The sequence below is a fragment of the Ascaphus truei genome, chromosome 4, assembly GCF_040206685.1.
Source record: "Ascaphus truei isolate aAscTru1 chromosome 4, aAscTru1.hap1, whole genome shotgun sequence".
In the NCBI taxonomy this organism is placed as follows: domain Eukaryota; kingdom Metazoa; phylum Chordata; class Amphibia; order Anura; family Ascaphidae; genus Ascaphus; species Ascaphus truei.
In genome coordinates, this window is record NC_134486.1 from 355,162,669 (window position 1) to 355,184,920 (window position 22,252).

At 45.7% G+C, this 22,252-nt stretch overlaps 1 protein-coding gene across 2 annotated transcripts in view; it reads left to right on the top strand.

Annotated features, from left to right (window-relative positions):
* The first annotated feature begins 18,114 nt into the window (after positions 1 to 18,114).
* Positions 18,115 to 22,252, top strand: part of ALLC (allantoicase) — a 37,222-nt gene continuing 33,084 nt past the window's right edge. For both annotated transcript variants that reach the window (XM_075598300.1, XM_075598301.1), the window contains exon 1: positions 18,115 to 18,283. The gene's annotated coding sequence lies outside the window, so the exon portion shown is untranslated. The remainder of the gene's footprint in view (positions 18,284 to 22,252) is intronic.

Sequence of the window (22,252 nt, forward strand, 5' to 3'; positions counted from 1 at the left end):
GGTATATGAATCAAGTTATTTAGATCCTCCCACATCAAGTGTTTATCTCCATATATTATGGTTATATATCTGCCTCTTTTTGCTGTCAGTCATCTGTAGTATCCATTCATATGAGCAGCACCCGAATAGCAAATCAAGGGTTAAGTATCACTTTGCGATTGATCATTAATCATTGGACTGGCTGTATAAAAGGGCAGGTCTTTTCCCCATGAATCATCAGCCCTTTGAGAAAGTCGCCGATTGGTGACGAAACGCGTCAGGGATACTGAGAAGCGCGATCACGTCACGAAGACGCTGCGCACGCGCACGAGGCCATACCCAGCGCGGGAAGAATACAGCGGCCATTCGGAGTGGAGAGCTGAATTTGAACAGCATACAGACGGTGTAACAGCGTCCTTATCCGGTCGGCGGTGATCTTGATCAGCTATCTGGAAGTGATTTCGCCCAGCAGTACCGGATGGTGGTGATATAATTCACAAACTGTCTTTTTTACCTTTTAATCTTGTGAGTGCGATTCCCCCCCTCCACCCCTTCCCCTATTTTATAATAAACCACGCAGTGTTATGCTATGGGGCGTGCGCTCTCTCTCTTTTTCTATGTGTATATGTATATATACACACACATACAATGATATGCGATGGATTGTAACATTCTATACTAACTCTTGTATTATTTTTATGTATATTTTACAGATTACTGTCGACTGGAGCATCCTTCCGTTCCTTGTCTTTTTCGTTCAACATGGGAAAAAGCACCGTTGCATCAATCGTACACGAAACATGTAACGTAATATACAATGCATTGCAAGCAGAGCATATGCCATTTCCAACTGTTGACTTGCTTGAAAATGTTGCAAAGGAATTTGAGTTCAAATGGAATTTTCCTAATTGTGTGGGCTGTATAGATGGCAAACATATTAGAATAAAACACCCCACAAAATCAGGCTCAATGTTTTATAACTACAAACATTTTTACTCCATTGTTTTACAAGCTAAATGTCGGTTTCTAGCAATCGATGTGGGAGCGTATGGCAAACAAAGTGATGGCAGGGTGTTTAGAGCATCATCACTCTATGGGCATCATGCAGTAAGTGGCGGAAAGGCACTTCTCGCCACTTTCCCGCCAAAAAAGCCTATCCGTATTCAGTAAGGGGCGAGAAAGTGGCGAGATTCAAAAAAACCCGCCAGTTTGGCTGGCGGTTTTTTTTTTTCCCGCCGGTGGCGAGGCGAGAAGGCACTTTCCCCCTAAAAATGAAACATTTTCCGCCACGCTGTATTCTAGTAGTGGCGAGTAGCTAAGCGGAGCTATTCGCCACTCTAGAATGGCGTTTTGCTGGCGAATCAGCCACGCAAGAAAAAGATGGCAAGTTGCTGGTGAGAGGCTGTGGATGGGCGTTGGATCGGCACTTAGAAAAATTTCTGGCCTTCTTCCTGGCTGGGATTGATGCCGGGGGTCTCCGGAGCTGACACCATTAATACCAGCACTGGACCCCCCCGGCATGCATCCAAGGCAGGACAAATGCATTTAAAGGCCATTTAAAGGCCACTTCATTACCTTAGCGGTTAACCGCTAAGGTAATGAAGGGGTTAAAGAGCCATGCCAGGTTTATTGTGGGTAGCGGGGGTGGGTGAAGGGGGTATTTGGCCTTTGTTGTTTGTTTAGGGCTTGCGGGGGGGTTGCGGGTGCACTTAACCCCTTCACAACCGTCGCCACCCACAAAAAAAAAAAAAACACACAACAGCCCCACACTAACTAAATAACTAAATAACTAAATATATATATATATATATATATATATATATATATATATATATATATATATATATATGACCCCAACAACACCTATACCCCCCTAACATACAATACAGTAAGGGGCACAATGACTATTATCCACAAATGGATAATAGTGCATGTGTCCATTTAAAATACATACAGAACAATAAAGACATTAAATACATGTAGCACTCACCCATGTGCGGCTGCCACGATAAAGGCCATCCTCATCTTCATCCTGCCCCATCCGCTTCTGCAAAACAGACACAAGAATAAAAACATCCAATGTAATGTCCCCTAACCCCTTAATCACCATAGCGGTTATTAACCGCTACAGTCATTAAGGGGTTAACCCACCATCACCCACATACCCTCCCCCACTAACCCCCCAGCTCCTGATGCCTAACCACCCTCACCCACTACCCACAAGGGAGTCCTACCACATACCCTTGGGGCCAATACCCCCTCCCCCCAGCACATACAGTACAATAATGTGCCAAATAACTATTATCCACATAGGGATAATACGTTATTTGGCCATTATTAAACACATTAAATACCGTAGTAAAATAAAGAAAATTCTACTAACCTCATCAATAAGAAGGCCCCGTCGCCAGCATTATCATTGTGGTCTCTTGCCAAAATAATAAATAGCCAATACATTTCAATGACATTCACATACCAATGAACCCCTTAATCACCTTATCGGGTACTAACCTCAAAGGTAATTAAGGGGTTAAGCCATCCTGCAATGGCAACACCACTTATCCATAACATCCTCAATGAATTTAAAAGCAATTTCCTAAACAAATCTCATGTAATCATTCAATCTAAAGCCTCAAATGCCACTTAAAACATTGCATTTACATTGTATACATGTAGCATAAAATGTAAGCTACATGTACACGCTGTAAATCAATGTGAACAATACTATAATCCAACTAAAATAGCATTACATCACAAGAAGTATACTATGTAATCCAATAAAGTCACCATCAATGAATTAACATATATGAATTACATCCCTAAACAATTAAAATACCATCCATACCAATTACACAATTAACTATAGCAACCGTTACAGAGAACAAGTTAGCATCATACAAAAAAGGACACCAAAATTTACATTATACTAAAGCAAGCCTCACCATTACGTACAGTACAGCATAGAAGCCCAAAAATTACATCTCTCGAATTATAAAATACATTTAACACACATCTATGCATAGCAGCATAGCCACAATCATTTACAATACAGTAAATCAAGCTTTAATAACACTATCATTTCTTACCCTGTATGTATATATCTCTCTAGACATACATACATACATACAGTGGCAAGCAATGATGTGCATAAAAAAAAATAAACACATGAAAAAGCAAAAAAAACACATTTACAATAAATACATTTCTTTTGTTAACTTACCATTACTTGACCCACTCACCGACTCCCGTTGATCAGCTTACTCACGAACCAATCCACGAACAGGAACCCATAAAATAATAAACCATAAAATAATAAACATTAAAATAATAAAACACGATAATCCAGGGGTCTTCTAGTTGTAATCCATCTTCATCTGTATTCTTCTACCTTCTTCCGGGGTCTTCTTCCCGTCTGCTGCCACGTCCTGGTCTTCTTTCTTCTCCGGAGGTCCTTCCTCCTCGGCGTCTTGCTTCAAAATGAGACGACATAGGCTTTTAAAGACCTATGACGTCACATTTTCGTCATATGGTTTGGCCGATAAAAAAAATAATTATGACGTCACTTAAAGGCAATGAAAGCACAGCCAATCAGAATGGCTTTGCTTCAATTGCCTTAAAGATGACGTCATTAAAAGAAACATGGCCGGCCTCACATGGTACGGCAGCCAATCAGAGCGTGGGAAGTCTATCCCTACTCTGATTGGTTCTAGTAGACCATGTGACAGAGGCTTGGGGAAGAACGGATATGACGACATTGAAAGCCTGTCACATGGTCTACTAGAGCCAATTAGCCAATGCTTACTGCATGATACCCTATAAGTTAATAGAACAAAATAAATTGGTGCTTCCTGATACGAAACTTTTGCCATCCAGTTCCAGAGAAAAATGACCTCATATCCTACTAGCGGATGAGGCCAACACATTGCTGAAATACCTCATGAAGCCGTATTGTAGGAAAGGATTAACCAAAGAGGGTGAAATCTTTAATTACAGACTGTCGAGGGCCAGACGGTGTGTAGAGTGCGCATTTGGTATAATGTCTGCGAAATGGCGAATACTATTGAAAGCGATAGAAACTTCTGTGCCAAATGCTAAACGTATTGTTAAATGTGCGGCTATACGACATAATGTGGTTATCGATTTGGAAGGCACAAATGATGCTGTAATGATTGATCGTACAGCTGTACTTCCGAATTCACTCCGCAGAAATAAAGAAATAAATAATTAACAGTGCACCTGGAAAAATTGCAAAATGCATTCGTGATTCATTCAGAGAATATTTAAATGCGGAGGGAGCTGTGCCATGGCAAAATGATATGTAAGTGGGTCACTCCCGGTTTCCTTGATGTCCCTGTGCCTTCTGTCTTACCCCTGTGGCAGTAGGGGAAGGGGACGGCGACTTCTCCCGGTGGGCGCCGCCATCTTGGTTGTGATGCGAGGTTCGCGCAATGCGCAGAGGTTGGCAAGGGTGGCAGTTGCCATTACAAGTGTGCAGGAGCTCTGGGAAGTTGCGCAGGTGCAATTAAGCGTAGCGGCGGCCATTACAGCTTCGCACATGCGCAGTAGAGATCGCGCACGCGGTTCCCATAGGGAAGAGGTCCTGAGTGGACTACATCTCCCAGCAGCCTCTGGGGGATGCCCTATGATCCCTGTCACCTGCAGCCAGCCAGCCACTGAGGCCTCGTTCAGGGTGCCAGCGGCAGGAGTTGGAGGGCGGGCGGCAGTCTGCTGGGCGATGTGTGTACATCCTCCCCAGCAGACTTTTTCAGGAGTTGAGGTGGGGAGGAGGCGGGGCTACAGACAGCAACTTAGGGATCCAAGTTGCAGTCTTGAAATCATTCTCAAGAATGATTTCATTGGCTGTCGAGGTCCCAGTGACGCTGCTGCAGCTTCAAAAAACGACTTGGTTTGTTTATTGAAACTGTAGCCGGCGTCAACTCCATACTTCAGAGACCGGGCAGCTGCTACCCTGACAACCAGTATTCAATTTGAATACATTGAGTCCCAGGGCAGCTCGCACGTAAGCACGCCCTCCCTCCGAAGCCTGCACCCTGAACGAGGCCTAAGGCCTCGTTCAGGGTGTCAACTGCAGGACTCGGAGGGAGGGCGGGAGGCAGGCAGTGCGGGAGTTTGCTGGGCGATCTGTGTTTATCCCCCAGCAGACTTTTCAGTGTTGGGGAGGGGGCGGGGTTACACACGGCAGGGTAAGTATCCAAGTTGCAGTCATGAAATCATTCTGAAGAATGATTTCATTGGCTGCCTTGGTCCCTGTGATGCTGCTGCAGCTCCAAAAAACGAAATTTTTGTTTATTGAAACTATAGTCAGCTTCAACTCCTGGCTTCGGAGACAGGGCGGTTGCTACCCTGAAAATCAGTATTCAAATTGAATACTTTGTTTCTCACGGCAGCACGCACGGCAGCACGCCCTCCCTCCGAAGCCAGCACCCTGAACGAGGCCTAAGACTTGCAGATTCTCTGCAGCAGGGAATTGGTTACATTGTTGTGTGCAGATTCAGGAAGCAGACTGTGAAGGACATGAGGCAGTCAGACTGAGGATACAGAGGGGGAAAGAAGGGGGGCAGAGAGCTGCGAGCTTCTGCCCTAGGCCAGGAATCCCCAGGCTAGAATTGGGGCCCTGACTTCCCACTAGTGAGGGTGGGTGGTCACTGGGACAGGCCCTAGGATAGGGACCTGTCACATTAGAGAAGGAGCTCTGCGCGTAGGGAGGCAAGTAGCCCCTACACTAGGTCCTATACCTCAGGCCCAGTTAGGCCCTGAGTCATTGAAAGGTTGGAGCTGCTACAGGGACATGCCCTAGATAGGGAACGGATCCCCTCAGCAGTCAGGTGTGTTATAAGATAGTCAGGGACACAGCTGTGTGCACGTGGCCTGGCAAGTTTGGTCTGGGAACAGACCTCTTCAGGAAAGAGACAGTCTTCACAGTTGGAGCGTCTGGCGGGACATCATCCCACGCGGAGGCAGGTTTCATCGCAGGATCAGCGGATCCTTTGTGAAGATTCATCATACCGAGTGTGGACACACTCGGCAGGTACAGTCACCAAGTGCACCACCATTACCGGTACCACACAGGCACTGATCACGCCTAAGGGGTGGGTTGCATAACTCTTGGGACACTTGGGACTCAGGGAATAAGGCGTGGGGTACAAAGCCCTGTGAGGTGTGTTGCTAGTTGTGTCTTTAGTGGGTAGAGTGATAAGATATTATCATAGAGTTATAAGTCAGTACATTAGAGCGTTAAGAGATATGTTATGTTCAGTAAAGCCCTTTGCTATTTTACATCCAGTGTATGTGTTCATTTGTATGTGTCCTGCGAGGAATAACTCCCGCTCTGCTGGGAACCATCGCAGGTGGAGGCGCTGCACCATATTGTAGTAGTAAGAGTAATTCACCCCAGGCTTCCAGCGGCGAAGGCTTAGGCTCCTGCGAGCCAAACAGGTAAAGGGGCAGCACCGGTAGCTATTTACAGTCACCACCCCATATCTCACTTAGGGGTGGGGGAAACAGGGCTACAGATATGTAAAACATTGTTCACCAAAGTATAAAACATGTAACAACAATAAAAAAATTTATTTTTTTGTACATGGTTATTAATTGTGATAACACAATTATTGTTGTGTGCGGAAAGACGTGCATTGTTCAAGTACATTTTTTTACCTTTGGACCCATGTTTGGGACACAATTTGGTTATTGACGGTGTTCTTAGGACAAAAAATATAAATAAACACATTGGAAATGCAAAATGCATTCGGTCAGTGAGTCAGTGTGCGAGTGAGTGTCTTTCGTCCACTGAGTCAAATCAGTGAGTTAGTGTTAGGGTGACCAGATTTTCAAAATGAAAAACCGGGACACATTAAAAAATTATTTATAAGGGGGCGTGTCGAGGACGCCGATGAGAACGGTCGTGTAGGAGAGGAGCTCCACAGACCCTAGAATAACAACAGCTAAATAAGCGCTTTCCCCCCCCCAAAAACCAACGGAGACAAAAGCATACCTGGCAGGCACCGTCAGCGATAGAAATGACGGGCAGACCGAAAGCCCCACCGGCCCAAGAAGTCACCCGTTTCTTTTCTCCCTCGCAACGGAGCTCAGAGGCGGCCTCAAAGAGCCAAGATGGCGCCGGCTCCACACACACACACGAGGGACTAAGCAGGTAGCCACGGAGCGCGACCGCACGGAAACGCCTCCACCACCGGACGAAGGTCTGACAAGAGACTACATGCAGAAGTTGAGAGCCTCCATGCTAAACAAGCTCCACACCTCGCTGCAGGCAGACTTAAGAGCCGCGGTCTCTGAGCTGAAACAGGAGATCTCAGGCCTCACGGAAAGCACCGCGGTACTAGAAACCAAGATGGCCGACACCCTGCAGTCCCAAGAGGAGGCAGCAAATGAGATCTACCGGTTGGGTGCAGAAGTGAGCAGCCTGAGGGATAATATGGAAGACAAGGAGAACCGAGATAGACGTCAAAACGTCAGAATCCGGGGCATACCGGAATCGGTTCTCCCAGACCAGATCAGACCATACCTCCTAGACTTCTTCCAGACGGTGTGCATAGACCTCTCCCACACAAACCTGGAAATGGACAGGGCACACCATGCCCTAGGACCAAGGTCGGATGACCCTAACCGGGCGAGGGATGTGATAGCACGCCTTCATCATTACTCAATAAAGGAGCAGATAATGGAGGCCTGCCAAGCCCAAGAGCCAGTCAAATTCCACGACGACCCACTCCAAATATATAATGACCTATCCAAACGCACGGTCTAAAGGAGAAAGGAAATGTAGCCGCTCCCCGCCCTACTCTGAGAAAAGGAGATAAAATATAAATGGGGCTTTCCATTTAAACTACTGGTGCAAAGAAACAGGAAATACCACACTATACGGCACCCAGAAGATATGGCGCAATTTGCAAAGGCGCTAGGGCTGAACCCGCCAGCAGAATGGAGTGAGAACCCCTCCAGAACCCAAAGACCGGACATGATGGACCCTCCGGTTAGGGCGTCCGAGAGACTGGCTGGTCAAAGGCAAGGAAGGGCCAAATGATAGGGCTAGAGGCCGGACACCCAAGTTAACCCCCAGTTAACCCTCGCACCCAGTTAAACGCATCTGCTGTAATCCCTGACGGACTTTCCCGCAGTGCAGCAATGGCCCCACCTGTGTACCAGGGATCCGAAGACAAGATCCATCGGCATAGACCATACTCTACACTTGGAGCTCAAGCACGGAGTACCTGGATCGGAGGCAGAGAGAGACCAACCCTAACATGGCACCCGACACCTTACCGTGACACCACAAGCAGCTGGCCCCCTACGCGACAAGGATCAGCCACCCCTTCGGCCCCGACGTTGATGTGCAGGAATAATCGATATCAAGGCCTGATCCGGCGCAAAAGGGGAGCGGAGGAATCAAGTCCCATCTGAGCAAGGCGAAAGGGAGCATACACCTTACCCTCCCTAGTTTTGTCTCTATCGACAGGGGGGGGGGAGAGAGGGCCCACGGACGTGGGGACTGCGGGAACCAAGTCCGCTTTCCGGGGCCCCCCTCCGTGACCCCCCCCCAGGTAGAACGTTGGACACGCCGGTAACCGTGAGTACCAGCCTCCCCAGAGACATAGACAGTACCGGTTACAATATGCTCCATAGCAGACAATGCGATCTTCCTCACCCCAAATATAATAGTTATCCCCTGGCCCACCTCTCCCCCCCCCCCAAGCTGCAGCCAGATACAGTATGCCCTCGTTGATACGAGCAAAATGACTGTCACGCTTGTGCTCTCCTCACAAGCGCAGGGAAAAGGGGAAGGACCCGTTAGCGAGGTGGGGAGGCCGCAGGGGATACGAAGGGAGTAAGTTGCCGCGCAGCTGGGGATCGGCACACGTAGTCACGTGACCGCACCGCGCGCATGAGAATGCACGACGCGTCCGGAGGTGCGGAGCCAAGCTCAGAGACACGACTGATCCAGCTGCATGTGCGCGCATGCTCTGACAGCAGAGCGGGAGTGTGCGCGTTCTCACGCACCAACGCGGGGGTTGCTGGGAAGCCAACGCTTCAGCACGGGAGTCTGGAAATGGAAACCAGGAACATGGAACATGGGCATGGAGTCTAGAGCACAAGGTAACATCCAGAGAAGGACTGCTTCTTGGAGAACGTCCAGACTTCTTAAAGGCATAGTAACAAAAACAGCAAGGTGCAGCGAAACTAAACATAACATAAGGGTTCTTAGTCTAATCCATTGGACCAAGGAATTATAAGCCTGCTACCACGTCAAGGTGAACCCTACTAAGCAGGTACCTACACTACCCGACGGTAAACTAACCTCAGTAGTATGAGAGTGACTGCCCCAGTCTTCCGGAATCCAAAAGGAGAGTAAAGGTCCCAAGGAGGTCCCGGTAGGAACAGTATGCGAAGAGTACCAGCAGGCACCAGGGCTGGTAGCAAAAGACTAATAGCAGAGAGAAAGTCAAAGAGAGGCTTACTTCCGGTCAGGAGGAAGAGGGCAGGGTTTGCAAGAAAGCAAGATGGCGTTGCTTGCTTCAGAATCTTTAAAGACACAGGATCTTGACTCGCAGCTAGAGGGCGGCGATCAGAAGTAAACAGGTAAGGAAGGGACATGCCGCAGGGGCGTGTTCCACGCATCGTTACAGTACCCCCCCTCTTAAGGATCGAACTCCGAGCGATCCAAGAGACTTAGGGGCAGCGATGCATAGGAAGGTAGGCTCGCAGCTAGAGGGCAGCGCCCGCCACACAGAATCAACAGGGAATCTTGACTCGCAGCTAGAGGGCGGCGCACGCCATACAGGGAGACATCAGGGAAACTAGGCAAGAGGGCAGCGCCCGCCACACAGAGAATCAACAGGGAATCTTGACTCGCAGCTAGAGGACGGCGCATGCCATTCAGAGAGACATCAGGGAAACAAGGCATGGGTAGAGAAGACGCCACAAGGGAGCGTGAAACTTGACTCGCAGCTGGAGGGCGGCGCACGCCGTCACGTGTACACACGCCACGCGTGAGAGAATGCGTGATGCGACCGGGGGTGGCCGGGCTCCGAGGTATGAGTAGGGAACCGCGGTTGCGTGCATGCTCTAAGGAGAGCGAAACTAAGATGCGGCAGGTAAGGAGGGAGCACGCCGCAGGGGGCGTGTTCCCCGATTTCTTACAGTATCCCCCCCTTTAGGATCGGACTCCGAACGATCCTTACTAGACTAGGCGGGACTATATGATCTCCCAACGTTACAGGAAAGAAGGCGGGGCCACCTCTGTGGGTCCGTTAGTGGGCTCGACATAATGTGACGCTTGTGCTCTCCACACAAGCGCAGGGAAGGGGAAGGACCCGATAGCGAGGTGGGGAGGCCGCAGGGGATACGAAGGGAGTAAGTTGCCGCGCAGCTGGGGATCGGTGCACGTAGTCACGTGACCGCGCCGCGCGCATGAGAATGCGCGACGCGTCCGGAGGTGCGGTGCCTGGCTCGGAGACACGAGTGATCCAGCTGCATGTGCACGCATGCTCTGACAGCAGAGCGGAAGTGCGCGTGTTCTCAGGCACCAACGCGGGGGTTGTGGGAAGCCACATGTGAGAAGCAGGGAGGTAGTATCCAAAGCACAAGGTCACTATAGTGGAGTGCATCCTGGAGGACGTCCAGCCTCCTTAAGGACAGAGTGCCAGTAGATCACAATAGTGGAGTGCATCCTGGAGGACGTCCAGCCTCCTTAAACGCATAGTGCCAATAACTGAAGAGTGCAGCAAAACTAAATATAAACATACGGGTTCTTAGTCTAATCCATTGGCCAAGGAATTATAAGCCTGCTACCACGTCAAGGTGAACCCTACTAAGCAGGTACCTACACTACCCGACGGTAAATTAACCTCAGTAGTATGAGAGTGACTGTCCCAGTCTTCCGGAATCCAAAAGGAGAGTAAAGGTCCCAAGGAGGTCCCGGCAGGAACAGTATGCGAAGAGTACCAGCAGGCACCAGGGCTGGTAGCAAAAGACTAATAGCAGAGAGAAAGTCAAAGAGAGGCTTACTTCCGGTCAGGAGGAAGAGGGCAGGGTTTGCCAGAAAGCAAGATGGCGTTGCTTGCTTCAGAATCCTTAAAGACACAGGATCTTGACTCGCAGCTAGAGGGCGGCGATCAGAAGTAAACAGGTAAGGAAGGGACACGCCGCAGGGGGCGTGTTCTGTGCATCGTTACAATGACCCATGGATAGCGCAAATGCAGCAAGAGTTAAAGGCCCTTGAGTATCACTACAACCCCTATAGCACGCGAGGCTAACGAACACCGTTCCGGGGGTGGGAGCAACTTGTTCACAAAATGTTTAAATCTGTTAAAACTGTTGAATACTGATGTGGCTTGGCGCCAAATGCAAGTACATAAGTGCTATATAGCCAAATGTTGAAATGCGTTATAACACAAGCTTCAAGAATACCTCCAGGTTAATTGACCTAAGACATTGTACCCGCTCCCCTGTCATGGGAACCCCCCCCTCTCACCCTCCCTCCTCCCCCCCTCCTCCCCCCCTCTCTCCTCCCCCCCTCCTCCCCCCCTCATCCCCCTCCCCCTTATCCCCCCACATTCCCCTTCTCCCCCCCCCCCCCGTCCTAAACGAGGCCTCCCCCATAATCATGTTAGGCTGGTCTGTTGAAATGATGACTGTCCGGGATCAAGTAAATATTGTGTCATTGCGAAAGCATCACTGTGTACTTGAAAACGATATATACTTCCTCAAACATTCTTCCCCCCCCCTCCCCAAACCCCCCCACCCACATGTCAAGATCAATGTACACTGCAAAATAATACACAACCTGAAACGTCCCTCCCCCCTCCCCCCTCTCACCTCCTCCTCCCCCCTCTCACCTCCTCCCTCCTCCTCCCCCCCATTCCCGCCCCCTCCCCCCTCCCCTCCCACCCCTCCTCCCCCCCATTCCCGCCCCCCCCCTCCCATCCCCCCTCCCAGCCCCCTCCTTCCCTCCCCCCCCTTTTTTTTACCCCCTCACCCCAGCCCCCGCTCAAACATAACAAGACATAGAAGCGAACCAGGGCACGGAAACAGAGGGGGGAAGGCGCAACACACAAGCAACTTAGGGTCTGGACCCCTCTGTTGCACACCGGTCGTCGGTACCGGATCCCACCCAGAAGGGCACGTTTGCCCAAATGCCGGTCGCCCATAGACCTGGCAACACCACACTAGGACCTGGAAAGGACCTAATCCTATCTACTCTCTATCTGCTGACCCTGTCCCAGCAGATCTTTAATGAAATCTCTCTCTCTCCCCCACACTCTCTCTCTCTCTCCCCCACACTCTTTATTATGAATCTTTCGAGTGAAACGCATTGGTGGGGGTCCTTAGCACCCCGTAATGTAGCTGTATTTGTTTGCTGGTTCCATTAAATATTTTTTTAGGGCAAACGCTCTCCTTGACTTTATTCAATTTTTTTGCTTTTTCTCTGAGAAACAGTGCCTGCTTTTTCTTTGCTTTTGCTTTTATCTCTATCAGAAAAAACGGATGAACACCCCCCATTGGAAGAGGAAGATTTCATATCTACAAGGACAACATCCACTCCAAAAGCGAGTTATTTTTATCACTGGCATACACTCCATTCTGAGGCTTTATATTGGGACACTTTTATTCATTGTGTGGCCCCTTACTGCAGTGCTTGTGGGGGTCCTAGCCCACTAGTCAGATTACAATGGAGAAGTGATTCATGTTGGATTGTTTACTACTTATTGATTACCGAGGGCTTTCATCTCAGGAACATCATGTGGAATATTGAATGTTATAGTTTTTTGCAAATATATTTTGAGGCTTCTTTTAGAGCACCACACATTTCCATTTTTCTACATGTTAAACATAGAACAGCGGGGTCTATGTAAGGAGACTGCCTGATCAGAGAACCAGACGATCTGAGGCTTGAGTCGGTGAGGCAAAGGTGGTCTTTTCAAAGTTGCTCTGTCGTGAATAGCAGAGCAACCGGCTTAATTTTTAGAGCTAGGAAAGCCCACCTAGCTGAGACTAAGTCAGACGCGAATTCCAAGTTCTCAGAATAGAACGTAGCCAGGGCCACAAACAGAAATCGTGGGGCCCGGGACAAACATTTTAAGCAGGCCCCCGTCCCCGTCGGCGGTATTGCCCACCACCACCCCCCTTATTTCACACCTCACGAGCCCCCTCTCTCCCCCCCCCCCCCCATCCCATGGTATTTCTCTCCCTTCCATCTCTCCCATGCTTCTCACTCTTAGGCCGCGAGCATGGTCAGCGCCTAGCCGTTGACCCGCGCTCACGCGTGTCAGTCAGCCCTGCAGCCGCATTGAGCGGCTTTAGCAGGGGCTCGTGCACGCTTCCGCAGGCGTGTGGAAGCGTAGCCGACACTCAAATTTTAGTTTACGCGCACAGGGCCGGTCACGTGAGCGGTTCGCCCAATGAGGGTGAACCAGCTCCGTGACATCACTGGCCCGCCCATAGACATGCCTCCGCACAGGCTTAGTGTCTATGGACTCAGCCTAACTCCCTCTTTTCCTCATTCACCCCCTCTCTCCTCTCCCTCTGTCAATTACCTCACGCTCACTCATTCCATCCCCCCCACACAATTCCCCCCACAAGAGATATACCAAAAAACTTCCCACCCCCAAATATATACAACCTCCCTTCACCCCCAAATGCATACAAAAACCCCACCTACCCAATACATATACATATATCTTACTGGGAATGTTTGTGTATATATACACTTTGAGAAAGGTCCCACTGGGGGACCGAAACGTCGGTTTTTCTATCTTCTATCAAATATAGAAAATTTATGATTTACTTACCTGCGTGCTGTCCCTTGATGTCGTGTTGCAACCAGTATCGTATGGTATATATATATATATATATATATATATATATATATATATAGAGAGAGAGAGAGAGAGAGAGAGAGAGAGAGAGAGAGAGAGAGAGAGAGAGAAGAACAGAGAGCGCACGTCCCATAGTGTAAAACAGTACATTAAGAACACTCACAAAAGTACAAGATAAAAAGGCAGTTTGTGATATATATAATCACCACCAACAAGGCCACACCGTCCTGGAACACATCAGATGGTAGATAGTCCCTCCGGTTCACCTCCAGCAGTTGTCGGGTGGTTGGGAACAATGTCTCTCGGCGTCAGTGCAATTTAGAGATTCTTTCAGCTTCAGATCAGCTCCATGCGCTCTCCGGCCTCAAAGCGCGCACTGGGGCACGCTACCACGACACTACGTCATCACGCAGTGCGCGCTTTACGGCCGGAGAGCGCATTGAGCTGATCTGAGGCTAAAAGAATCTCTAAATTGCACTGACGCCGAGAGACATTGTTCCCAACCACCCGGCAACTGCTGGAGGTGAACCGCTCTCTGTTCTTATCTTTCTATAGTCTTCCTGTTGGAATTGGTTATTCATTCTGAGAGCAGCCATGGATCCCTGAGCAGCATTTCCAATCAACATTGAATTTCTACTGGACTTGCATTAAGGGTTGGACTTTCTTCCATTTTTTGTCCCTTTTGTTCCGTTTGATATTTGTTATCAATATATATCTGCACGTGTCTTTTATATTTTTTACATATTTTTAACACTTTTTCACATTTACTGTTTTTTATATTGTTAGATTGATATTTTATTTTATTTTGACTAATATTATACACAGTATTTGCACGGTCTAATTCACTTCATTTTACCTTGTTTCACGAGTGGCGCTACTGAAATTTATCTTATATAAATATATATATATATATTACAGACAAAGAATAGACTGCGCTCCTCAGGTGTAAGCTCAGACCAAATCCCAATTAGTTATATTAAGTGAATATAGCAAAGGTGATTGGCAAAGGTGGTGCAACAATATTATGGATGATTGATTCACACTGATAAAAAAAAATACATACAATATGTTATAATAAAATGCTGAGTGCCAATGTTTAAAAAGCTGCTGTGAACACAAATATATGCCAATACCAATATAAATATAAAAATGGCAAATGTCAGTGGTAAAGACTTCTGCACAAATGAATCCCTCCTGGATGATATTCAATGGATGATGAATAAAAAAATGTATATAAAAAAATGACACTGAATGTGTCAAAAAATGAAAAAATGAAAATGAAAAAAAATATAAAAATAAAATAAAAATATATCAACCAAACCAAGGGTCCATGCTAGGATCTGGTTGCTCTCATCAAGGACCAACGAACTCCCAGAAATCTGTGAACAACAAAAAAGAAAGCGCCCGATCCTAGTGCAGCATGAAAAAGTACAATTTAATAAAAATGAATAAAACCAACAAATGTGAACTCACAAACAACGGATAAATAAAAGCATATATTGAGTATACTCAATCGCCAACCGCCCACGATGTGCCTTGGATGGCGCGCCCTCTCTCCGTCTGCACTCTCTCAGCTCTTCCGAACCGACATCCAGCAGGGGATACAGGAACAGGCTCACCACAGTGTAACCCGGAAGTCCTCCACAAGGTTAGTGTATTCCGGATAGGAGATCAGTATGTGACCCCGCGATGCAGGGGCTGTGAGAAAAATCTCTCTGCACTCCCAAGGGCAGTCCGTGTTAAAGTGGGCAGTGAGGATGGAGTAAATTGTGTATCACAGTGTGACAGCAGCTAGAAAACGCTCCTCCGGCTCTCCTGAAGACACACACCTGTCTCCCGGTTCTGCTCCCGCGCGTGCTGGGCCTCCCTCTCACGCCGGCGCGCCGGAAGCTTAACCCAACATACTTCTGGCGCTGCCAACAGGGACACCTGCAGCAGTGAAGCGTTTTTTTTTTAATTAACTGGCGCCCGGCAGGGGCCCGGGACGCCAGTGCTCTTTGTCCCCCGCTGTTGGCGGCCCTGAACGTAGTGATCGCGGTTGGGTATTCTACCCAAAAAGAGTACCAGGACGCTTGGGAAGAGATCCCGGTCAGGGTAAGCCTTCCAAAGCAGGTGTCCTGCACCTATTGGCTAGTTTTCGACTGCAGACCCCCACTAAGTGTGTATTCTATCTGTATTTTGTATTTTCATTGTGTGTACGCGGGTTTCACCCAAATAAAACCTAATTTTATTCCACTACCTTGTTTTGCCTATTGAATGATCCCAGAAGAATACGGCTCTGAGCCCAACATACTTCTTCAGTGCAGTTTTACAAACACTGTAAGGATAATACGTCTCTAATCAGTGCATGGATGTAACCATTTCCTTGAAAAATGCAATTCATGTTCTGGGTCCTCCCCTTAAAATCAGTGTGTGGTAATTTAAAGCTGCAGTTCAAGCTGCCATTTAATTTTGTTTTCATTCAATATGTGCATCAATACAATCTACAGACTGACAAGTGATTAGCTAAGTTGCCGATCGATCTGTTCTTCTGTGATCGATCGGCGAAGATTCGGCTCGGGGGTTCATTAAATTGCTGTCAGTGCAGCAGAAGAGCACCCAAAATGCAAAGATCTGTGTGGAAGATCATGTGACCAGGCAGTTACTAGATACAATTGGTTCACTACTAGAAAGAGGGCTGGGCTCAAAAAGGGGTGTGCTAGAGCCTGTTTCAGAAGAGGAAGGGGATGTGACTTTGGGAATGGTTAGTATTGGCACAAAAAATGTTTGTTACATTATAATACATTTAAAATGTCTTTAAAATATATATATATTTGTTTTAAATGCTACAAGTATTTTTTCATAGTACAGAACTGATTTATTTAAAAAAACACATGTAGGATATTGTTTCAACTGCAGCTTAAAGACAGCAGTAAGTATGCATAGACAATCAGCTAAAACATCTTTGGTTTACAGCAGAATGATCATGCAAAAGTACTGGGGTGCAACCTGCAACTTAGGTCCTGTGTCTGCTTCACTCTATAGGTAAGTATAAGTAGGTCTAACTACCCACAGCACCATCCTGTCTCTTCAATAGCCCCAGTCGGCATTGTACACACACAAAAAAAGGAAATGCAAAATCATTATAAAGCTGAGCACTAGAGGCATTAATGGAACCAACCAGAGATGGGCAAAGTTTGTGGCATTGTTCTAATTCACTGGAAACAATTTTTTTGAAGCATTTTCAAACTTTTGAAAACTTACTGACGTTTAAAAAATAGCTACATTTAAAAAAATATATAGTTTTGCTAATGAACACTTATGTACCATCTAGCAATTTTGCAGCTGAAAAAAGGGCAACTCATTTTAAAGGGATTGAACTTTTCATGAGTTTTGGAACTTTAATGCAAACCAAATGTTATTGACAAATGACAACTCTTTCAAATGGGATAAATCCATAGAGACAGTAGGAGTAAAGAGGAAGCAAGTTTGGCCAGAGCACAGGGTGTTTGTAGCTAATTGCTACCGTATGGATGATAATAGCCTATGTTTACTATCTGGGGCATTTTCCAGAATTAACTGGAGAACCTTCCAACGATCAGGTGAATTCATTTATGGAATAGCACTGCTTAGTAAATATTGGCCCAATGCTATTTCCTAAAACAGCTCCCAGCACTGGAAAGCTCCTTAAAGCCCATTCAAGTGAATGTACTTAGTAGGCTATAAAAGATATATTCCTGTACTGGAAGGCGTCTTATGAAATAGCAATGCATGGTAAATATGAACCACAATGCACATTGGAGTTTGGAAGCAGAGGTCATCCTGGAGGAGGGGGAAATCTCTCTTAAATAATACAATGTCTGCAAAACCTAATGGAATGCTGGTGCAGGAATACCTTAAACCCCTGCTTTGGACACACCCTTGAAAAGCACAGTTCAGCAGAAGAGATTGATGATTTGAAAACAAATCACTCCATGGCACAAAAGAACGACATAACAATGGGCATCTCACTGAGAGGTGTCAGTTTAAAGAATTGCAATTGCACAGCATACTACATTTAATCAATGTCATTAGTTTGGCCACTCGTAAGGGATTAACCTTATTTTACCTTAACCATCTTGCTATAGAAAACAGAAGTAAGCACACTTTTTTTTTAGGTTTTGTATAAGCTCTGACATTGGAAACAGAAATAAATAACGTTTTAACTTTTACTTTGAATTTTTTTTTTTTTAAATAAAGTCACTTATTGACTGACTGGTTAAAAAGTTTGCTTAGCTCTATTTACTTAGCCAATGTGTCATAACCCTTGCCTGAGAGCTAACAGAGAAGGCAACAGATGAAAGCATCCTATAATACCAGTACAAACCCATATTGTACGCAGTGTTAAACAAGGAAAAGAGAATTATAGAATCAACATTGAAGGCTAAAGGCAATATAGCTTCATCAGTCATATAAGAGGAAATACCTGCAAGGTAAGGTGAAATGAAAACGTGCTGTTTTGGGAAGGAGACGGTGATTTTAGTTTGAAGCCTAATCACTTTTGAACCACAGTAACAAGTCTTGTTTCCATGTTTATCTGATTATAAAGCATATTAAAAAGTATATATATTTTCATATTTTTTTTACATAGTGCAGATGCTCTACACAAACTAAAATACGACATCGTTAGGGAAAGAAAAATACATGTACATATTATCTTGTAATCTTACAGTACATACTATCTCTCTCCTATGTGTATGATGCAAACATACGCTGTAGTGCAGTATAATGTTGGGGTAAAGACACAAGCAAAACAACTTAAAACATAATGAAACAAGAGGTAATGAGGGCCCTGTTTGAAGAAGCTCGGAATCTAAAATCTGATATAAAATCCTATATAATCATATATAAATGCTGTGCATGCAATGTATTGTATATAATGTATCACCCTGTTCACTTAATGAAACTACAGTATGTATTTGTAACCATGTATTTGTCATCAGAACTCTGTGCCCAAGACATACTTGAAAACAAGAGGCACTGTAACTCTCAATGTACAGAATTATTTCCTTGTAAAACATTTTATAAATAAATAAAATAAATACATTGTAGAAGTAATCAAAGTCCTGGAAAGACTGTAGAATATACAATAAGTACCAGGCCGTGTATAAATTTGATTTGTAGCATATTCTGAATAAGGTTTCTAAACTGCATTTACTTTGAACAGTGCCATCTACTAGAACACACCTATACTACTATAAACTATCAGTAACAAGTGCAGTTCAACAAAACGTACTGTATATTATAAAATGCTCACGCCTTGCTTTGGATTTTTTATATTATATTTCAGTAGTTTTATGCATTGGAGAAATGATATATGTATTTGGAAACTCAAACATGGCTGCCGTTTGAATTTTCTATGAAATGCTCTAAAAACGATTTTTATTTATTTATTTATAACATGTTTTACCAGGTTACCTCTCGTTTTCAAGTATGTCCTGGACACCGTGTTATTAAGACAAATACAAGGTTACAAATACATACAGTAGTTACATTAAGTGAACAGGGTTAAGTGAACATTTTGAGCTTGCGCTCCATAGAGTGGTGAATATAAAACAGTGTGTACAACCCCAGTGGAATGCTGCTCCAAGTTCAAGACCTTCCAAGTAAACTTTAGAGCGCTTTGCAAACATGTAACAAGGCGCAAATCCTCAACCAGGGAAGCGATTTGTCTTGCCGTGGTCGTCCTTAGAAAATGTTGGCCTCTTCAGCAATTCCCCGTTTCTGTGCCAGCCTAAGGAACCTACCCACACCCACGGACAGTAACTGAACTTCTTGTGAATTTGGAAGACGGCGTCATTTATACAGACCTTACAGCAAAGTATTGTTTTTACAAAGCTGGAAAACCTGCGACCCTTGTGAGTGTATCAACTATATATTTTTTCCTGGAGACATTGTTTCTTTTTAACTCTATTGCACTATTTGTATTTTTCTCTGTGTTTATCTTTATACATAAACTCCCGGGAGGATTTGTGCTGTTACACGTTTGCAAAGCTAGACAACAACTAATAACATGCATGTATAGTATTTACAGTTGTGGCCTTATTTATTAAGCAGTGCAATTCCATAAGACATTTTCCAGTGCCAGAAGGTGTTTATGTTATTTATAAAATATTTTACCAGGAAGTAATACATTGAGCGTTACCTCTCGTTTTCAAGTATGTCCTGGGCATAGAGTTAAGATGTCAAATAATACATGGTTACAAATACAGTTACATAAGTGAACAGGGTTATACATTATATATGTAACAAGAGACAGGGGGTGCCCAACGCTGCATCCAATTGACAAAACATATAGAGTAAAATACTTCAATAATAAAATACTTGGTTATTTAGTTAACCCTTTGGCCAAAGGCGTTATAAGCCTGCATACCAACGTCAAGGTATAACCAAGATAATGCAGGTCCTACACTACACTGTGAACCCTTCCCCTTACCTCTGTGAGAGGGAAAGAACCATAATGGGTCTTGTTCCTGCAGCAAGTGAAATGACCTTCCAACTTAAAAGGGTGAAGGGGGAGGAGTGAGCTCTGGGAGGAGGTGCCACAGCCTCCAAAAGAGACATAGGTTAACACAGATTCCCAGCAAGCTCAAACTCCTACACCCACCACAAAGTGAATATATATTTATGTCAACCAGAGCGCTATTGAGTGTGGCAATTGTATACAACAAGAGACAGGGGGTGCCCTACGCTGCATCCAATTGACAAAACATATAGAGTAAAATACTTCAATAATAAAATACTTGGTTATTTAGTTAACCCTTTGGCCAAAGGCGTTATAAGCCTGCATACCAACGTCAAGGTATAACCAAGATAATGCAGGTCCTACACTACACTGTGAACCCTTCCCCTTACCTCTGTGAGAGGGAAAGAACCATAATGGGTCTTGTTCCTGCAGCAAGTGAAATGACCTTCCAACTTAAAAGGGTGAAGGGGGAGGAGTGAGCTCTGGGAGGAGGTGCCACAGCCTCCAAAAGAGACATAGGTTAACACAGATTCCCAGCAAGCTCAAACTCCTACACCCACCACAAAGTGCTTTTTTTAGGGCCTTATCTGTATGCACAGTGTCTTTGCGTCATACAGTGTTCTTTGTGTTTGATTATTATCCCCCTGCCCTATTGCACCTGTCTGTTATTTTGACCCTTGCAGTCACACTAGGTTGAGCGGGTGCATCTCTTCTTTGTCTCCGGTATAGGTAAAAAGCAGATGGTCATTATTATATCTTCTCTGTTCAGTAGCATTCTAACACACAGCAGATAGAAGGTATTCACCCTCAGGATGTCCCTGAAATCACTCCTGGCCAAGGGCACCAAGAGTGGTTCCTGCTCTTCCCCTACCCTCTTTTAGGGTAGGAGGTATGGGATTACCCCAGACTCCCCTACGGGAGGCCTTAAGTTTACCAGAGCCCTGGCAGCTTATCACGGGTACCCGGTCTCTCTCAAGGGTAGAGACCAACTGACTAAATGGGAAATGACAGCACAGTAAGCAGCTCCAACAGGCAGCACCCCTATGTCTTCTAATTGACACAGGTGTGGGTAACCGGTGCATCAGAGAAAATCAAGTCCCCATGATAAATGATAAATCCTTCCGTTAGGACCACTCCAATGTTATAGTGAGCAGCAATAAAACACCCTAATAGGGCTGAGGGACTAGTACCTAGTGCTGACAAGCACAATAGACAGTACATAGATTGACCCATCCATTATAATATAGAGTAATAATATGCAAAGAATACACCTTGATAAAGGGCGCACGGTCCGAAACGCGTAGGTGTGCGTTTACTGTGATATCAAGGGGTTGTGTTTGATCCTCTTATCCAAAAATGGAAACTTTTTGCCACCATGAGCCTCCTCCACTTTTTTAGGCAGTGCACTGCCTTTGTCTACCTACTAATTGAACACAGGGCCTGATGACACTGCCTTCACTCACTCACTGCATGAAGTGGGGAAAACCCATAATTACTCCCGGCAGACCTGCCCTTACCAGGTATTACTGCACAGGAGGACAGAATAATAGCCCAAACCTACCAGGGCTATATACACAAGACATAGTATGCACAGTTAGAGATAATATATTATAGGCGTGTGTAACAATTACAGACCAGATTAAAATGTGAGACAGCTTTAGTTTTGAAAGAACTTAAACTGGTGGTGGCTGTGAGAGTCTCCGGTAGATTGCTCCAGTTTTGGGGTGCATGGTAAGAGAAGAAGGAGCGGCCAGATTCTTTGTTGAGCCTGGGGACCATGAACAGTCTTTTGGAGTCTGATCTCAGATGATAAGTGCTGCATGTGGTAGGGGTGAGGCACTTGTTCAGATAGATGGGTAGCTTGCCCAGAAAGTATTTGAAGGCAAGACAGGAAAGATGAACTTTGTGCCTAGACTCAAGTGATGAACAATCTAGT